Source organism: Callithrix jacchus, chromosome 4 (assembly GCF_049354715.1).
Source record: "Callithrix jacchus isolate 240 chromosome 4, calJac240_pri, whole genome shotgun sequence".
Classification (NCBI taxonomy): domain Eukaryota; kingdom Metazoa; phylum Chordata; class Mammalia; order Primates; family Cebidae; genus Callithrix; species Callithrix jacchus.
Window position 1 is genome coordinate 169705467 of NC_133505.1, and position 18087 is coordinate 169723553.

The following is an 18087-nucleotide window of genomic DNA, read 5'->3' on the forward strand; positions in this document are numbered from 1 at the left end:
TTCTCAAACTCCTTCCACGTCTCAGCCACTGGCCGGTTGGTTCAGGGCCTTAGTTCAAGCTGGGCCCCCATCACACTTGATTTCCAAAGCATTGTGAACTGGATAGGCCACATGGTTTACAGACAGAAACCTAGATTTAATTCCCAGTCAGCAATGATAGCTGAGTGGCCCTGGGCACGTCCCTGAACCAATCTGAGGTTCATGATAGTGACTTTATTTCCTGGCAGAGTTCCCGTGGCAAACTGGTAAAGTGATGTGTGCCCAGGGTATGCATGTATGTATGTGAACGAAAGGTGCTAGACAAGGGTTAGCAGTGGTGATTTTTAACAGACGCTTGATGTCAAAAGCGTGTGCTGAGACTCTCCTAGGTGACATACACATATGTTAGGGTCTATGGAAGTTAAACAACAAAAAAGTACAAAGACCTGGTCCCTATTTCCGAGGGCCAACTGCCTGCCAAGGAAACGTGGGTGGCGAGGGCTACACAGTCACACAGAGAATGCAGACAAAAGCTTCGGAAAGGTGTGATGAACAGGAGCCCTCAAGCGGGGTGACAGTTTCCCGGGGTGCGTGAAGCGCAGTCCAGGTACAGCACGGCAGAGGCACCACACAGGGAGGCCGCGCTGCCTGCGCGGGAAACGGCCAGTGGTTTAGCGGAGCCAGCGTGGGACAGGGGCGCCCAGGGGCTGCGGAGGACGAGAGAACGGAAGGGAGAAAGGTCTGCCTGGAGCCCAAAGAACGCACAAACCTCAGTGAGGAACGGCGGCTGGCAGTGACCTCACGCCTCCCATCAGCCAGTGGATATTTACTGGTTGCAGGAGGAACCAGTACCGAGAACGCAGCCAGCCTCAAAGAGGACCAAGCCCCACCCCTGGGAGACCGCAGTCTCTTGGGGAAAGGGGGAAATGACCACACCTCTCCATCCTCGTGATAAGTGTTGAGATTCAGGGTAACCCAGAGCAGAGGCGCTCGTCCAGCGTGGGGTGAGCAAGGAGGGAGCGCAGACTCAAGCCTTCAAGACGCACCCTGCCAGGCTTCAGGGTGCTAATGGAGGGAGGGAGCCTGGCAGAAAGCAGAAAGCTGAGAGGAGAAGCATCACTCAGAGGCCACTGTGACGGCCCGGGCGACAGGCCAGGGAGGCCTCCTTTAGGACAGTGAAGATGAGAATGGGGGGCGAGGGGGGAGAATGAATGAAAGCGCATCATTGCATCTATGGCACCACTCGCCGTTTTTTTTTTTTTTTTAAACTTCCTTAAATACAGAATTATTTTTAAAACTTTATGATTCCAATATAATACAGTTTGTCTTATTTGAAATATTCCCTGGTTTTACCAACGAGCGCCCCTGATTTCATCTAAATACAAGTTAAATAGGAGTTAAAATCTGCTTCAACTCCCATTCTAACGAAAGACAGACGCGTTGTTTGGAATAACACAGAAGCCCCAATCCCTGGGCTGCAGTGGCTCGGCGCGGGGCTTCTGGGCAGCGTCGCTGGCGCCCAGCACATGTGAAAGGCTTTCGTGCTCATTTCCTCTGCATCTGCTGAGGGAAACACTGGCTCTGTCTTCTGTCCCTCCTTTCCTCTTTGACTGTTTTGTTTGTTCCACTTGCCCAGCTCAACAACAACAACAACAAAATGTAGATTAGAATCAGCCTTTTATTTCAACAGCAGTGAAAGAATTATTTTGTTAATCGGTATATTGATACCCCAGGAACTGCTTACTGCTCCAGTTATGAAGAATAAGTAGGCGAGGGGCAAATTAAACTTCGAATCACCTGTTCCTTTGGGCAAAATACATAAACCAAATTGACTGCAACCAAATGTCATATGATTTACATGGCGTGAACAATTTATTTTCTAAAAATGTGCTCAACAAAAGATTTGAGTTTGCTCTTAAGCGTATAATGGATCCCACTTAATAGCGAAGCTCTCTCCTGTGCCCTTCTCTATAATTAAATCATATGGAAAAATGTCACAAAGCAAAATAAAATGTATTTATTTCAGCCGTATCTTCCCACAGCATGACATGAAGTCTGGAAAAAAAAAAATCACTAAGCATTTTGATGCCATCTGTGCTGGGAGAGGATGCGTTTACCACGCATGTCACCGTAAAATAGTCCATTCTGAATGAAGCATAGTCTACTTACTACGATATAGTGTCTGGCTGCCTGAGTACAAACCCTGACAAAATTCCGTATCTGACAAAATGCTCTTTTATCTTATTTTGTGGCAAAACAGTCCACCATAATGTCCATTACTGAATTCCAAGAAATCAAAACAAAAGGAATCCTAAATAGATTATATTTATGTTAGAAATCGATAGCTGTTGTATCAACATAAAGTTCAGATAATCTTTTCCAACATTGGAGATTACAGCTTCTCATGAGCAGAATGTCTCACTGTGACAAATCGGATGATGATGCTCTTGGGTCCGTTTATTGCAAAAAGAGAGCTAAAATGTCTGCACAGTCAAAAAAGCTATTGTTTCACTCTGCTGGTAAAACACAAAGTTACATCCATTACAGTTTCTACCTATGAGACAGAGGAAACTTTGAGCTTATACTCCGCCATTATTATCACTAAATTTTATGAATACTTATAGAATTTTTATTTCCTATGTTTGATAAGCCCTCTTTGTAGTTTATTAATGAAATGTAAAAACCCTGTAAATTTTTCAGAGGGCAGTTTGATTCTCATCCAAAACACACCGGAGGGTACTAGCTTAATCACTGGCACGTTAGGTGACCCGGGTCTACACTGTCCTTCACAGTTCTCTGCCAAGTTGGGATACATCATGGCACTGTCTTGAGACATGTGAATAATAAAATGTAACATAGTTTACAAATGAAAATACTTTATGTTGAGCTCCTTCTAGTTGTAAATCTTCTCAAGTCAACAATATTCATTAAAAAATTTCAAATCTAGCTAAATTAAGGAGATGCGACTTAGTAAAAAGTAACAACATAAAATTCTATCATGCTGATCACGATTTTACAGAAAAGCTATTATTTTTCTAAAATGGAAAAAATACAAATTTTTGTTTATCTTAGAATCAAGGGCTAGATTCATTTAATAAATTATCTTGATTCTACTCAAAACTCTGAGAAAAATGAAAGCTCAGAGTTTCTGAAGTCCCACTTCCTTTCAAACCAACCCCACTATCTCCCTGAAGCCATTTTTGACAATGACAGTGCCTGTGAATGTGATTTGTAAACTTTAGACAACACACAAAAGTTAACTGCTGTCACTAATCATATTACCATCCTTCAAATTGTGACGGCTACTCTTTCCAGTATTTCCCATAGGTTTCCAACTGAACATACTGCTTTTTCCTGTGGTGCTTGTTTTATCAATTGATTATGTGTATTTTAGTATTCTTTTGTACATTGCCTTTGAACTTGACCTTAAATATTTTGTCCATAGCGTATCCCTTGAAGTAGTTACATGTCAAAGATGTTTAAAGTATCCTGTAGGAAAACAGAATTGGCACTCCAATAAACATTTATTAAGGTATTTGGTTGGGCATGGTGGCTCATACCTGTAATCCTAGCACTTTGGGAGGCTGAGGCAGGTGGATTACCTGAGATCTTGAGTTCAAGACCAGCCTGGCCAAAATGGTGACACCCTGTCTCTACTAAAAATACAAAAACTAGCTGGGCGTGGTGGCAGGCACCGGTAATCCCAGTTAGGAGGCTGAGACAAGAGAATCACTTGTCCCCAGGGCTGGAGTTGCAGGGTGGGGGTGGGCGGGAGTTTGCAGTGAGCCAAGATAGCACTGCTGCACTCCAGCCTGGACAACAGAGCAAGACTCTGTCTCCAAAACAAACAAACAAACAAATAAATAAATAAAAAGTTATTAAAGCAGTGCATGAAATCTGCTTTAACTCCTATTCTAGTACAACAACAACAAAAACCCTGAGAACGACTTCCACCACAATTAGTTCAAAATGTTACTTTCCTTTGGCCCAACTGTATGTAATCCATTATTACTTTTACATCTATGTCTGAGCCTGAGTGTGGGTTTTCAGTATAATCAAAGGAAAGACCACCTTTGCCAAAAGGACACATTTCAAAGTTCTTTTATCCCTGTGAACCATATTCTCCAATCACCTACCCTAAACATTTTAAATGGGAATTTTTGAAGTATTAAATATTTATGACCGTGTTTTCTTTTCCCAATTTATATGGAGTACTGGAGCTTGTGGCCATAATATTCTAATGCAAAATATGGATCAACTTTCAGTCTGAAAGTTAATACACTGATTTTACCACCTGCAAAAGATATGCACATTTGCATAAAAGCTACCAGAAGTGAAGCGAATACAATTTAATAGCTCATGTGGTTATTTCTTCTTTCTTTTAAAACCCAGAAGGGAAGTGGGTTTGTACAGCCCTAATTGTGTTATTGCTTCTTAGGTTTTCTCTAGATGCTCTTCCAACTCTTCTTTTGAGCAGATATCATGAAAAGCCCCAGATGAGTAGCAGTATTGATTTGAATGAAAGGCTAATCCCACTTGCCCTTTTTTTAATTGATTAAAACCATGACGATCAGGATGAGTCTCACTGAAGCGTGCCTTATGATAAAGTGAACTACGGTGCATGGAGTCACACTTGATGCTCAGGGATCTCATGTGAGGAGGAAAGCGAGCACCTTTCCTTAGCCTGGAGAAAATGAGGTGTCGGTGGGTCCAGGCAGGGCTCATCGGCCAGTGTGAGTGACGAAACAGATGTCCGATTTTCCAAATGAAGTCAAGATTCGGGTCAACTGTGGGGCGAAAGCGCAAGGGTCCCATTGGTGGTTCAGGACGTGAGGTGAGGGTTTGGAATAGCCACGGTGCTGACCTGGGACAGGGGCAGTGTTGCTGGGGGTGTGGAATTGGCCCCACTCCACACGGCTGCGTGCTGTGTTCCGTCCGCAGCCAGGCTGTGCAGCAGGGGTTCTCACGGGAGCGCTGGCTTCAGTTACCCCAGATTATGCACCAGCAGAAGGAGCCTGGCCAAGGCTATGTCGAGAAGGTGCTCGGAGGAGCTGGCCAGGCGGCTCAGGAGAGGGAGTGTGCTGGGCAGGCTGGGTGCCTGGGGAGGGAGAGCCTGCTTCTGCCTGGCCCGCTGCAGCAAAGCACCACAAGCTGGGTGGCTTCCAGGACACACGTTTCCTCCCTCACGGTGCTGGGGGCCGGCAGTACGGATCAGGGTGTCAGCCAGATGGGCTTCTCACGGCGCCTCTCTCCTCGGCGGTGACAGGGTCGTCCCTCAGTCCCTGGGTTGTTATCTCTCTCTATAAGGACCGGGCCCACCCACGTGGCTTCAGTTCACCCTGATTACTTCAGAGACACTTCTCCAAATCCAGTCGCATTTTCCTGAGGAGCTGGCAGTCAGGGCTTCCCACATAGGACTCCTAGCAGCGGGGAGGACACCGTTCAGGCGGAAGAAGGCAGGTGCCCTGCAGGGACCAGAACTGCTGGGGGCGACATCGCTGGAGGAAGAGGAAGCTGTGGCTTAGAGCGGGGAGCAAGGCGTCTCCCGAGAGAGAAGGGACTTGAGTGTGAGTTGAAATGGCCTCTTCTGCGTTGCTCTCACCTGAGGGCAGGAATCCGCTTTCTGCACCCCTGGTTGCCTGTCCCCCACCCCCCCCCACCCCCCACCCCCCACCCCTTCCCCCACCTCAGACCGGAGCATTAAACTGGAGGAGATCGAGGGTCATGTGCCCGCAATTCTCCCCAGGCACCACCAGAGGGCGAGCCTCCAATTTTTGGCAACGACCCAGAATCCCCTGCTCCCGCTGGGGTCAGGGAGGCCCCTACATGTCTCTCAAGGACTCACCCGGCTCTGTTGTGCCACACAAGCCACTGCCACAGGGTTCACCCTGATTTTATTCTAATTCTGCTTCTGATGGCTTGACAAGCAGCCTGGCAGCCGATAAAAACAGCCCTCACGTGGCCCAGCCTCCCGCAACCTTGCACTGCCGGGCAGTCTCATTTGCTGTCTGTTACACGCAGTCCACGTGTCTGCGTTTATCTCCACTGCCCCAAAACCAGCTCTCAGCCTCCTCCTGATCTTCTGCAGGGTTGCTCCAGTGCCCACCTCTTGTATCGCTTAGACCTTTCTTTTCATTCCCTGCTTCATTCTCCCACTCCTTTGCATCTGCAGTCTCTTCTTAACAGTACAGGTCCATGTTGCTTCGTGTGTAGCTCCTAATGTCAGCTCATCGAATGAACTATAGTGAAGTTAAAGGATATCGCCTCGTGCTAAACTACAGCAAAATTCTCAATTGGACTTGCTTTTCTGCAAAATGTGAGCATGTAGACTTTTGCATTAACTCATAGTAAACTTTAATTTGGTTTTGATATTTCAAAAAGATTTAAAATGCAAGTTCAACCATAATTTTTAAAAGCAAAGTAGAACATGTTGGTGGCTCCATTATGTATCCATTCAATGACAAGTTGTATTAGTGACTAGTCATTATAATGTAATGTTAGCTGCAGAGAATTTTGAAGAAAAGTAAAGAAGCTTGCCACCTAGTAGTCAAGATGAGAACACACACACACACATACACACACACACATACACACACACATACACACACACACACACATACACGCACATCAAAGAGTGAAGTCCCAAGGGAGCATCCACACAAGGCAATAGCCAAGAAGAGCTGGCATTGACTGAGTGCTGACTGGGCACCAGGCTGTGTGTCCAGTAAACCGTTCATCCGCTGTCGCTCATTTATTGCATATCTTTTCCACCCCGTGAGGCAGGTATGACACTCCTGCCCATTTTATAGATGAGGAAGCTGAAGCTCAGAGCACTTAAACCATACAACTATCTGCTCTAAAGCAGAGGCTCCTATTTTTCTCCCAGTGATGTCCCAATCCTAACATGATTATAGCTCTTCTCAAGTGCAAAAAGGTTCAAAATTAATCTGGAGATAAAATAATTTTCTCTGCAGTTTGTCATGAGAGTAACTAAGCCTTTCTGGTCAGCTGTGGCCAGCTGGGCAGTGATAAGGTAGTAGACATATACAGAGGGCTGAAAAGAGGAGAAGAAACACAGCCACACTGAAAAAGAATTATCTCCTCCCTGGTGAAGCATGAGCTCACCAGCCAGGACCCTGGACTGCTGCTGGCCCCAGTTGGTAGCACTGCCTGTAGGGACCCCTCCTGAGAGTGTTGAAAAGTCAGCTTTCCCGTGTGAGAGCAGCTGGGTGGGGAGGGGACATTTTCCATCATAGACTCTACCACGGATTTATTTTTATACCAAAATAAACAAGAAGTCCATCAACCTGGCACACAAAGTTAATGGACCTGCCCCCAGCTGGGGCCCTGTCTGCCTGGGATCTGGCCCCATAAGTGTACAGATTACAGAACGGGCCTCCAAACATAGAAATATCTTTCATCATCATCTCAGGAAGCTCTCAGCTTCTACAGTTTGTTAAGCTTCAGTTATTATTTTAAAACAAAGCCAAGTGCCTCTTGGTATATACTTAAAACCTGCAAATTGCTTTTTAATGTCTCACACTTGTAGCTAGCATTGGAAATGTTCAGTTCCTCTACCTTGACCAGCTCAGACGTATCTATCCCCTCACCCTAAACAGGTGGACCGTAACTTGACACACGATTCTCTAAAGAAAGCCACCAAAAATACAGAGAAGATGGAAGCGTGTTTGTTACTTTATTTTCATTGCCAAAAATGACATTTTGCTAAGCATTAGGGTAAACAGCAAGTTGCCCCAAAGAAACCTCTTTGATTCGGGCCTTGGAGTAATTTGTGTTAGTGTACACACATGCACATGTGTACACACACAAGCACACACACACACACAAACACACAACCTGAGGATGAGTAGACGCTTTTGTGGACTTTTCTGCGAAGAAGAATGCAGCGTTCATCAATTAACACAGTTTCTTGCTCTCTTGACCTGCTGGATCCTGAAACACCTGTGAGAGCCCACCCCGGCGGGTTGGGGAGCCGGGCTCAGGACTCTGACACTAGGAACTATGCAGTCTCCAGCAAATTCTGAATGTCATTGGCCTCAATTATGAATCTCTAAAACAGAGACTGGTATGCCAATTAGGTTTTAAAATATTCAAAAACCTGACCTAATCATTTTAACTCTAGGAGTTAAACCTAAGGAAATATTGCAGGTAGAAAGAGACTCAAATGCCTCGATATTTTAAATCTGCTTTTAATAATAGCAAAAAATGAAAATAAGTTAAATGTCTACCAATATGGAAATGGCTAAAGGAATTATGTTTTATTCTCATAATGGTATAGTAAATCACTATTTAAATGAGTGAAGAATATCTAAGGACATGATGAAATCATCGTGATATAAAATTAAGTTAAAAAACAAGGTATAAAACCATATAACACAGTCTTAATTATGTAATAATATGTGCTCGTTTGAATACGCACATTAGGAGATGCACCTAAGTGGCACTGATGGCCATTTCTGAGGAGGGAGATTATACAGGATCGGTTCTCTTTATCCCTGTTCGCCCTGTCTTCCATAAGGAACTGCATCATCAGAAAACTAAGTGATTTTAAAAATAAAAACAGTGGATTGGTCTAGATTACCTCAAAATTTCTTTACAATATAAACCTCTATTTCATTTATCAACCAATTAAAAACAAATTCAAAAATAACAGGTAGGTCTTGGCATTTGGAGGAAGACCTTCCACTCCTGATCTCCTCCCATGCAGGCCAAAACCACAGGGATTCACGGCCTGGGCTATGAAGGTACTGCAAGCCATTTCAGACATTGAAGCCTGAGTGTCGCCCTTAGAGGCACAGGTGGTTTCCCCTCTAGACCATCTCTTGAGGCTTTTGAGCCCTGCAGCAAGCCGGCGCCCTCACTGAGGCGAGAATCACCAGCGTTTTGCTCTCCCATCTCCCCACACATCACGTATGATTTTTGCCTCAAGGCCACCAGCACGTGGGTATAGCTGAAGTTGCTGCTTCCCTTTCCATAGGAAATATTTCCAAGGTCACTCTCTCCACACTGAAAACCAGGAGGGTGACCCTATGGGTGTCTGCAAGTTCCCAGCCCGGGAGTTTTCACCTCTATTCAGCGGGCGCCTCCTAAGTTCCTAGTTACAGACTTGGAGTTAGTGTTGACGCCTTGTTGTCTCCATAGCCGAAAAACTTCTGGGCTCTGGGCTTCAGCGGTAAAGGAGAATTAAATCCTGCAGGACGGTGGGGCTCCCTGGAGCACGGACCAGCTGCACGTCTACGTCTCAAGGCACAAAATCTGAAGCAATCAAGTCGTTCTTTGACTACCCTGTGCAAGAAAATGCATGATTCACAAGTGTGTGGCCGTGCACGGTACTTTCTCAAACAATTCTACTCAGCTGGAATTGGTTTGTTAGGTAGAATGTCCTTTCATGATTACTTTAGAGCAGGGATGCCCAATCTTTTGGCTTCTCTGGGCCACATTGGAAGAATTGTCTTGGGCCACACGTAAAATACATTAATGAGGACAGGAGTGGCGGCTCACATCTGTAATCCCAGCACTTTGGGAGGCCAAGGCGGGTGTATTGCCTGAGGTCAGGACTTTAAGACCAGCCTGGCTAACATGGTGAAACCCCATCTCTACTAAAAATACAAAAAATTAGCTGGGCATGGTGGCAGGCGCCTGTAGTCCCGGCTACTCGGGCAGCTGAGGCAGGAGAATCACTTGAACCTGGGAGGCGGAGGTTGCCGTGAGCCGAGATTGCGCCACTGCACTCCATCCAGCCTGGACAACAAGAACATGACTTCATCTCAAAAAAAAAAAAGGAAGAAAAATACGCCAATGATAGCTGATGAGCTAAAAAAAAAAAATGCAAAAAAATCTCATAATGTTTTAAGAAAGTTTACGAATTTGTTTTGGGCCACATTCAAAGCCATCCTGGGCCGCATGCACCTATGGGCTATGGGAAGCCATCCTGGGCCACATGCACCTATGGGCTGTGGGCTGGACAAGCTTGTTTTAGAGGATCACTTTGCTTTCTGTCTGGACACAGAAGTGAGAAGTGGGAACTTCCGAATGTGACCCAAAGCTTCGTGTTCCCAGTGCCTGGTCACGGAGTCGCAGACACCTGATTCTGTGGAATATCACTTTGTTTTTACCCTAGAGAGAATGAGTAGAATCATCGCGCAAGCAAGTGCCTTCAAAATGAACCTGTCTATCTCATTGCCCTCGGGCTAACCCGTACCAAAGCCATCGCTAACTAGAAAGCAAGGGTCTCTATTTTAGGGGCCATCTCAGGAGAATCCCAGATTCGCGCAGAGTTTGTCCATCATCGCTCTCAGGAAACTTTTTCATATACTCAACTTAAACCTCTCAGAAGAGTTTGTCAGTTTCTTCCATTCTCATTCAAGGTGAAAACAGCTAATCACTGTCTCCATCATCGTCATCATCACGGGTACTGTTAGCACCGCTAATGCCACTGCTGCCACCTGAGGTGCCTAGGACAGTAGCTGCTTTGCTTCAACCCTCTCCCTGAGTCCTCACAGCAAACATAAGAGGGTGTATTTCCACCTTTTGATGATAAGGCTCAGAAAGACGAAATGTGTGTCCACAGGACAGCTCGTTGTCACACACAGGACAGCTCATTGTCACACACAGGACAGCTTGTTGTCACAGAGCCAAAATGTCAGCCAGGTCTCCCAGACTTTCCACAGGGCCCTGTTGCTGCATCATCTACTTTTGTATGATTAAAAACTTTCTTAATTTTCAGTAGGTGAATTTTTTTAGCCTCTCATCCTGTTTCCTAACCCAGAACTCCATACCTCTTAGAAATGGTCGCTGATACCTGTTTGACCACTAGGAAAAGGGAGAACTGGACTGGTATTTTCTGCCGAGTTCAGGTCTGCCCTTCTAAGATATTTAGGTTTGAGCTGGGAAGGGAAGAAGAGTTCACTTTAAAGCTTGGGGAATAATGTCAGCCCCCAAATCTCTTAGGGACGGGCCTGTCTGGTTGGGAGGGACCTAAAGAGTCCTTGGAGCTTCCCTTGGAGCTATGTTTGTTTGCAGAGTGCGCAGAGTTTTTACTCAGATGATACATTTATTTGGAGTTGGCTTGGGGGAAAGTGGGACCTGTGAAGGCTGGGTGGAGTAGCTAAAGATATCACCACCACCACCCCCAGCCACCTGTGACTCTACTGCTCCTGAGTGATAGTGGTAACAGTCATTTCTGGTGGAATGCCACCGAGGCATTCTCTGATAGCCCCAGGGTTGTGTAAAAGCTCTGGGTGCTGAGGAGTGGTGAGCAGCTGCTGGGGTGCATAATGGGAAGCAGGAAGGGATGGGATGCTAGGAGGCAGGTGAGCCGCAGCTGGAATCAGGGTTTCCTGAGACCTGGCCTGGGATACCAGGGAGATCTGAGCAGCACCCATCACAGGAGGAGGAGGAGGAGGAGGAGGAAGAGAAGGAAAAGGAGGAGGAGGAGGAAGAGGAAGAGGAGGAAGAAGAGGAGGAAAAGGAGGAGGAGGAGGAGGAAGAGGAGGAAAAGGAGGAGGAGGTGAAGGAAGAGGAGGAAAAGGAGGAGGTGGGAAGGGGAGGGGGAGGGGCTGTGCTTCCCCAGGCTCTATTTCCACTGAGGGATCCCATCCTTTTTAACTCATAACCCAGGCTTTGGTCTGTGGGTCACAGTGGATCCGAAGATAAATGGGCTTTTTGAATGTTTTATTTCCAATCTCCGATACCCGAATCATCCCTGATCCAAAGCACGGTGTGCATTTCAGTTCTCAGCCCAGGCAATGGGTCTACTCTGCTTACTCCTGAGATCTTATCTAGTTCAGAGATTGTGGCTTCTGGTCAAAGTAACCTTACACAAACAAACAACAAAACACAAGTGGACCCGTTAAGAGTGATTGTAAGATGTCAGTTTCTCTGTCTCATTTTCCCCGGTGTGGAGGTTTCTTTTATAGCCTGTTTAGAAAATCTCGCTTCTTCCTTTGAATGGCCCCTTCATTTCTTCAGGCAGGCCTGAGTGTTCTTGGACACAGAAGGTGGTCAGAACAAAGATGCTAACACTTCCCTGGTTCTCTTTCCCTGCTCACAGTTGCTTCAGCAACAGGAATTGTGCAATCTCGATGTAAGTCGCAGCATGTAAAACACTCCTATTCTTTAGCGGGTGGCACATTGCCCTGTTAATGGAAAGCAAAGGAAATAACAACCAGGCAGAAGGAAAATGCCCACCCACAGGCAGTAAACCAGCCCCGTCACACCCTTCACTCTTTTGCTTTTGATTATCATTTGTTTCTTCATTTGGTAAATATTTACTGAAACCTACCAGGTTAAAAAGTATTATGCCAAAAACTGGGAAAGAAAAAGAAAGAAAGGGGAGAGGGAGGGAAAGAGGAAGGCAAAAGAGGGGAGAAACTCACGCAAAGTTTTTGTCCGTAAAGAGGCTGCAGTCAAGTTAGCAAAGTTACATACGCAGAGACGTGAGAGTCATTCCGATGAAATGTTCCCGGAAGCCTGGCTTTAGAGGTGAGACGAGGTTTCGTAAGACATTTCACTTGGACTTCAGACCCTGGGCAGATGGGAGAGATATATTCTAGGCTGAGGAAACAGCATGAGTAACGTCTTCGAACAGAAATTGCAGCTGTAATTGCGTGGAAAAGACTGGAGAGAGGGAAAGTTGAGAAATGATGGAGGGTGTTTAGCGACAAGCCCAGGAATCAGACCGTCTTCTGCCATTGAGTGTTGACAAACAGGGAAGTGGCATCATCACATGTGGGCTTCTGGTGGAGGGGAGCGACAGCCCTCCACAAGGAGTTTCGGGACTTGAGGTGGAGTCAGGTGAGCCAGCCTGGAGACTGTCGCTGTATCCGGGACAAAGAACAGGAGGCAGAACTAGGGCAGTGGCAGCGGAAACTAAGAGGAGGAGAAAACGCTTAAAACAATGCACAGAAATCACACCATCACAGCCGCCCGAGGCACACACAGCCTAGAGGTTAGTTACACAGAGGTCCAGGGAGATGGAGACAGACAGAGACATTTAGGAGTGTCCACATGAAGCCAGTAACTGGACACTCCTAGATATCTCTGATATTTGTCAAACTGAATACAGTTCCCAAAGATCTTGTGGCAGTGAAGGAAAGTGAGCCATGAACAGTGCTCTGTTTTGGAGCATCTCCGTTTGAGAAATGGCTGGAGACAGAAGATGAGCCTGAGGATGATTTAGAAAGTCAGAGCTGAGAAGGGAAACCCAGAAGAGTCTCACATCAGAGAAACCTACGGAACACAGTTTTCAAAGCCAGAATCTGAGTGACAATGTGGAGAGCTACAGAAAGGAAAGAAAACAAAAGACCAAGGTGAGGAAAGGCTCCATGAGCTACAGGAGGCAGCGGGGACAGAAGCCAGGCAATAGGGACGAGGAGTGGCCTGGTGGGTGGTGGATCATAAACAACCTCTCGTGAGAAACTGGGATAATAGAAGGAGAGGCTAGAAGAGTGTTCATGACGGGCCGGGCGCGGTGGCTCATGCCTGTAATCCCAGCACTTTGGGAGGCCGAGGCGGATGGATCACGATGTCAAGAGATTGAGACCATCCTGGTCAACATGGTGAAACCCTGTCTCTACTAAAAATACAAAAAATTAGCTGGGCGTGGTGGTGCGTGCCTGTAATCCCAGCTACTTAGGAGGCTGAGGCAGGAGAATGGCCTGAACCCAGGAGGTGGAGGTTGCGGTGAGCTGAGATCGTGCCATTGCACTCCAGCCTGGGTAACAAGAGCCAAACTCCATCTCAAAAAAAAAAAAGAGTGTTCATGAAGAGATTAGAAAAGGGTTTTTGTGTTTTTTTTTTCTGGGTGACATTCAACCATGTTTCTCTGCAAGGAGGAGAGTCTGAGAAATGTGCCCTAGGCCTGCGCAGGTTCTGTTCCAAGCACCTCCAAACGGCACACACGCTTCCCTCCATGCACCCTCGGGTGGGAACAGTGGCCACAGGTCAGCGCTTCTCTTCCCTGCTGGACCATTTGTTCACCACAGGCACAAATCTGCTCTGTCTTGTTCACCATCTGACACTTAGAAGAGGCTCAAACCTGGTCATTGGCTGGGGACTCAAGACAGAGCAAGGAGCATTCCCATGACAAAGCTTCCAGAACAAGAAGGAAAGTTAGGCAGAGAGCAGACGGGGCTCAGCCAGGGGAAACAGAGGCCAGCTGAAGCCAGTGGGCTTGTGAGAAGGAGGGCTCCCTGCCTGGCACCAGGGCCGCGGTCCCTTGTTGAAGTGCACACGGAGGCAGGGTCTGGGAATGCCCATTCCCACCTTGTTGCCTTGCAAGCATGCCCTGTGCCATTCTGGGCACTGCCCTCAGCAAGAGACTAGCTCTCAGCCACCCTCACAGCTCAGCATGGCATGGACGTACTGATCAAGTTATGGCCAGAGGGACAAGTAGAAGTGCTGCGTAGACTTCAACTGGCAGGGGCAGGTCTTTTTTCCTTTCCTCCTCCTCCCTGCAGCCTGGGACTCAGACAAGAGGCCCAGGCTCCTGCAGCCACCTTTGGCTATGAAGTAATCTTGAGACGCAGACACGCACAGCAAACTTTCGCACAAACGCCAGAGAAGCCTGGTTTCTCGCTGACTTCATAGAGCCCATGCTCTTCAAAGTGGCCTCTTTGCTTCCTTCCAGACTTCTTCTGACAGGAGAGAAATTAAACACCTGTCTTGCCTGAGCCAGTATTATGTTGAATTTTCTGTCACATGCAGCCAAACTTAATCTTTACATTAATGCTAAAATATGAATGAAACTGCTGGAGAAGCTGCCTTGCCAGGCTCCCTGGTGGGCGCCATCACATCCGGTGCCTGGTTTCTCAAACGTCCCTGCACCCACCAACAGAAAGCAAGAACTAGGTACCGTATCTGGCATTCTGTAAGCACTGGTGGTTGTGGAATCCAGTGTCTCTGGTGTATTTTAAGTTGCCATTCAAAAATAAAGCACTCAGGTAATATAAGCGAATTTTGATAAAATCACATGCAACAATTCCTATTTGGGTCGATAGAGCTCTTTCTTTAAAAAGGCTGAATTTTATTTCCTCCTATAGAATTGAAGTTTCTACTTTCCATTTGTGATGAGCTGAATTTTCAGGTTGATGAATAAGTCACTGAGATTTACCACACAGGACTTAATAATAATAATAATAAAAAGCTTGGGTTTCAGTGGTGGTTTTTTGGGCATGGGCCATTGTTTTATGGAGAAAGCTTCGTAGCTTGGCTCGCACTGATGTCTTGCTGCCGCTTGCGTGTGTGTTCCGTCCTGGAGGCTGGGCTCCTCCATAGCTTCTCCTGCCGACAAGCAAGACAGAAAGGAGGCAGCAGATGGGGGACTCGGCCTTCCTTCCCACCACACCTACCCTTTGCTGAGCCACTGCTCCCAGGATGAGGCACAGAATCCCCAGAGCAGCCTGGGTTCAACCTCCTCATTTGTTTTTGTTTGTTTATTTGTTTGTTTTGTTTAAAAAAAAAAAGCCTTCTGGCAGAGCATGGGGGCTCATGCCTGTAATCCCAACATTTCGGGAGGCTGAAGAGGGTGGATTGCTTCAGCCCAGGAAGGCGTTTCAGACCAGCCTAGGCAGCATGGTGAAACCCTGTCTCTATAAAAGAAATACAAAAGTGATCCAGGCATGTTGGCACAGGCCTGTAACCCCCACTGCTCCGAAGCCTGAGCTGGGAGAATCATCTGTGCCTGGGAGTTCGATGCGGCAGCCAAAATCATGCCGCTGGACTCCAGCCAGGGCAAGAGAGCAAGATCTGTCTCAAAAAAAGAAAAGAATTTTCTTAATTTTCATATCATCCCTAGTTTTCCTTTGCGGCCCATGAGTTTCCATCCAGACTGTAAGCCTTCATAACTGTCATGGTGAGATCCAAGTGTAAGCCCTCAGCTACTGTCTCATTCTTCCCCACTCACTTACAGATGACATTCTTGCAGACCAGACAAGCAAGGCTACTTGCCCAAGGCCGCACAGGCAGGAACCGCCAGGCAGCCTGTCCAGTGTCCCAGCCAAGCCCCCTAGAAGGTTCCTATGCGCTCGATACATCCCTGGCCAGCTATTACCTATGTAGTTTATCCAGTGGTTACACCGACTTGCAGAGGTCTTTCTGGAGATGACATTGACTTTGAAATGACTTGCATTATCCATTGATCAGCTCTGGTCATTGTGATTCTTTTCAAGCCATACATAATTTTGGGGTTTGCTGTGGCTTGCTGACCAGCATCTCTGTTTAAGAGACAGAGCTTTGTGCTAGAGTTTCCAGTATTGATGCATTTCCTAGGCACACCCACTTCTCTGGTAGAAAGCTAGGAGTCCCTCACCTAGATGATCCTTGTGAAGATAAACACTTCTCTTCATTTGTGTTGTGACAAGCGAAGCCTTCACAAGATGTTCTACTAACTAGTTCAAGCCACGAATTTTATCCTCTGCACTGAATGAGTTTGTGTGGTTGTTACATAGATTATCGCATGCCTATAATAAACAGATTGTGGAAAACACTGCTAAAAAGTTTCAGTGAGAACCAGGCGCAGTGGCTCACACTTGTTATCCCAGTGCTTTGGGAGGCTGAGGAAGGAGGATCACTTGAGCCCAGGAGTTTGAGGCTGCAGTGAGCTGTGATTGTGCCACTGTACTCTAGCCGGGGTAACAGTGAGACCCTGTCTCAAAAAAAAACAGAAAAAGTTTTATCAAGAGAGAGGGTTCTGGATGGTCACAAAAAAGCAGTTTACTTCCTTTACTCTTCCAAGCAACTTATTTGATTCTTCAAACATGTAGAGGCCAAAAAAGCACTGTTTCTTTATGGTAAAAAATGGGCCCAAAAAATATGATTTTACTTTTCTGTTCTCAAAAATCATTGACTAATGAGAAACAGCAAACGCTGGGTCTCCTGGAGTCCCAGGCACCAGGCACTGCATGTTTTTCACCTGTGTGGCATTTTCATTCTCATCTTATGCCTTTGAAAGCTGGGGCTCCGAGCAGCTGTGACGTTGACCCCGAGGTCACTCATATTGCAAATGACAGAGCCAGGGTGTGAACCCAGACAGGTCAACCTCAGAATGTGTGTCTCTGACTCTTCAGGTTGACAGCCTTCTCCAGACACCAGAGCAGCACTAAACCATCAATTGGGCTGTGCGGGCCCCTGTGTGGAATAGAAGGGGCTGAGGGATTCTGCTGCCACATCGATAATTATCACTGGAACCGAGTCAGACTGACTCTGAAGCTTGTTCCCTGACCATTGACTCCCAACCTTGGGCTGTCTTCTAAAGGAAGGGTTAAAGAGTACGTGGTGCCACCTCCTAAAACAGGCAGCTTAGGAACTTGGACCTACACACTCAGCACCGACCTCTGTGGCTACCTCTGTGATCCAGACGGCCGCTTGGGGACAGCAGAGGCTCAGGGGCAGTGAAAGGCAGTGCCAGGGCCGGAGATGAAAGAGCCAATTCTCCATTCTTCTGTGAGTCCCGAGGTGAACACTGTGGACTTGTTCCCAGTCTCTGCGTCTGGTGCCAGCGGCCCTCCCCTCCCCCATCTGAGGACAAGTCCACTCCCGGAGGATTTTCCCCTGGAAACGGGTCCTCATGTGCAGGGGAGAATCAGAGATTATTTGCTTGAGGTGGCAAAAAAAAAAAAAAATACGGACACATCTCCAGCCAACCCTTTTTATAGATGTATCTTTGCTTTTTACAAACCAGACAGCAGAGTTTCATAGTTAGTACAGTAGTTCGGGGTTTTTTCTCATCATTAACCTCTTAGTTACTACCAATGTGTTTTTAACTCACGGGGAGAAGTACCAGCATACCATAAAAACCTGAGTTCTACCTAGTCAAGGCTTCCAAGGCCCAGGAGGCGCGCTCTATCAAGCTGCTGATTCGGGAGATGGCAGTGAGTCGGGGTTCCTCCGCGCCCCCAGAATGCTATTCACAGCAGCTTTGTCATTGACAGTTCTCCCTTTTGGAGATTTGAAACAAACTTCCAATCACTCCCGATCCTTTTAGCTTTACCTCTCTTAGGTAAGGTTTAAGGATTCTTGGTCAAATTTCAACTCAAATAGGTTACCTAGGAACATTCTTAGGACCTAACCTACTTAGTTCTTGTAGTT

The 18087-nt window shown here is 46.7% G+C and overlaps 1 protein-coding gene and 1 long non-coding RNA gene across 5 annotated transcripts in view; one reads left to right on the forward strand and one right to left on the reverse strand.

Moving 5' to 3' along the window:
* Positions 1–18087, forward strand: part of PACRG (parkin coregulated) — a 592113-nt gene that overhangs the window by 437916 nt on the left and 136110 nt on the right. The gene's annotated exons all lie outside the window — the stretch shown is intronic.
* Positions 7659–12845, reverse strand: LOC108591422 (uncharacterized). The gene is made up of 2 exons (XR_001911346.4): positions 12378–12845; positions 7659–12137 (listed from the first exon to the last, which is right to left on the reverse strand). It is a non-coding gene; the product is annotated as an uncharacterized LOC108591422 (long non-coding RNA).